Raw genomic sequence first — 2,712 nt, forward strand, 5'->3', positions numbered from 1 at the left:
TTTAGTTTTTCCAGCAACGTTTTGTTACATTGAAACCTGCTTTTCTATTTTAACTATCACCACCACTTTGCTGTGATCAGTGGAGATGAAAGTTTATCCTGTGGATATATTATGCCTTGAGGAAACAAATGACTCCCTGACACTCAACCATCTCTCATTTTCAATATCCTTAAACAATTCTCTCACTGACTTCCTGCTGTTCATCTTCATGGCATCTCGCTCAAGCTGAAACCCATCAGAAATTCAAAAAGGTGCCACTTATCCTAAAGACCGGGAGGTGGGAGCTGATTTTACAGTTCAGTGTGAAAGAACATGAATGAGAGGAAGCAAGTCTTGAGAAACAACTTCACCAGCTGGAGTCAAACAGGCACATCTGGAAAGGACTGTCAGATGCAGCTTTTTCACTTATCAATTCAGATCCAAGCATGACATTCAGAAGACAAACGCAAAGTGATGCTGAGGGAAATAGAGAACTGTGGTAGAGGTCATGAAATACTGAGACAAACACAGGGTTTAAAAAGAGATTTTCAATAAAAGAACTACATAATTTCAAGTTGTATATTTTTCTCAGGTTGTATTACATGTCTAATGTCTGGACTGTGGCAGCAAAGAGGCTGCAGTGTTGTTCTCTGTAGGAAGAGGCCAGTAGTTGCCCCATGTCAGACAGAACCATTTCAAGTGCTGGCCAAAGCTGAGTCAAGGAGTGATGCTGCTGGCACTTCTGTGATAACTTTGTTAAGGAAGGTTCAAACCACTGCATAGCATATGTGAGAGCTAAGAGCAAGAATGATGTGAGACAAACAGCCCTGCAGTCACCAAGGTCAGTGAAGAAGGAGGAGAGGAGGCTTAGTGGACATGGTGGTGATGGACTGATGATTGGGCTGGATGATCTAAGTGGTCTTTTCCAGCTCTCATGATTCTATCATTCTGTGACAGGTGATGTTAGTTTTGTTGACAGGTTCAGCAAGGTGAACTGGGACCAGAGGTACATCCCAAAACCTTTGAGTTGCTGGACTGGAGATAATCTTCCCAAAATAACTAATGAAAATAGTAGAACCATAAAAGGAATTTCTTTATCACTACGAGAAAAAGGGAGGGATCCTTTGGCTAATGAAGGCCTGATTTGGCAAAGCCAGAGACAGTTTGCTTTGCACCACATTTATTTGACTTTCCAGAATGGTGTACTTACTTTCCAGGTATTTCTAAACAGTGATTTTTTATTTACAAACATGGCTAACAGCAGGTTAAAAATTCTTTTCTTTGTTTCCTTTCTGCTAAGAATGAATGAATTTAATGTGGTCTTTTTCGTGCTTCCTTCTTTACAAAGGAGACAGCTGCTGCATCATGGCAAACAAACATTCAGATGGTTTGGAGAACAAGTCCTTACACAGACTACAGTGTACAGCAATAAAGGGCACACACAGCAACATGCAAGTGTGTAGTCCAACCACTGACTCATCCCCACCACACCCACTCAATCATGTCCCTCAGTGCTATATCAGGGACTGCACCACTTCCCTGGGCAGCCTGTTCCAAAGCATTGCAACCCCATCTGGGAATCATTTTTTCCTAATACTGAACCTCTCCTGGCACAACTTAAGGACATTACCTCTGGTTCTACGACTATCAAAAAGAGAATTCAGTAGATATAAACAGAAACTTATCCACCTGATATCTGATAACAGACACTGGGGTCCTGTTTCCTTTCTGTTAACCTAATCCATGGCAATGAAAATTGGCACTAAAAATCTTCAGCTACAGGACAATGGCCTCAAGTTGCACTAGGGGAGTTTCAGGTTGGATAGTAGAATAAATTTCTTCTCATCAAGAGTAGCAGTGCACTGGAACAGGTTGCCCAGTGTGATAAAGTGTTTGCTCATTAAGACCAGGATGTGGTCTTAGGAAAATTGATGATCATTATGGTCCTTTTCAACCCAGGCCATTCTGTGATTCTATGATATGCCTTGAATAGCTGAGACAATGCATCCTTTCTTGTTTCCCTCTCTGTGTTACACAGAGACAAGACTGATGGTGAACTGCCAGCACTGCTGAGCAGAGATGCAGCTTTAGTCTTCATTTGTGTGCATGCTTTTCTACAGGCCCACGCACTGCTAACATCACAGAAGATGAAAGTGGTTTTAATCAGAGCAGAAAACGTGGAGAAAAATATCACACTGTAGCCAATAAAGAAAAACTTTCAGTGATACTCAGTTCAGAAGGCATTCATTCTGGCCTCCTTTGTAGTTTGTTTCGTTTAGGCTCTTTTTGTTGTTATTACTGTTGTTCAGTTTTCTGCTAGAAAGAGACTAAATGAATGGAAATTGATTGGTGTATCTAAAGTTATGTACAGGGATAATAATAATAATAATTCTATAATCAGTGATTCCCATCTCACAGTAACCTTGAAGATAGAAATGTCAACATGGATGCATGGATACACCACTGTATAAACGAGCATTGCAGTCATTTCAACTTTTACCTGTTGAAATTCTTTTGTGGAGTAAAATTCAGAAGGCAAAATCAGCCCAGTCAAAGACATGTCCCTGTAAGGTAGTCTCGTAGAGAGAAGCATGCCGTACTTGTTATGAGAGAAGAGTTGACGTCTACACTTGAAATGCCTGCCAATTTAAGCAGGCAAATCGATACTCATGGTATTGTCTTGCTGCTCAGCTTTTTCTGACTCCCTGTGTAGACCAGCCCTAGGCAGAGAGG

Source organism: Coturnix japonica, chromosome 20 (genome assembly GCF_054131305.1).
Source record: "Coturnix japonica strain WE chromosome 20, WE-NBRP24, whole genome shotgun sequence".
Taxonomy (NCBI): Eukaryota; Metazoa; Chordata; class Aves; order Galliformes; family Phasianidae; genus Coturnix; species Coturnix japonica.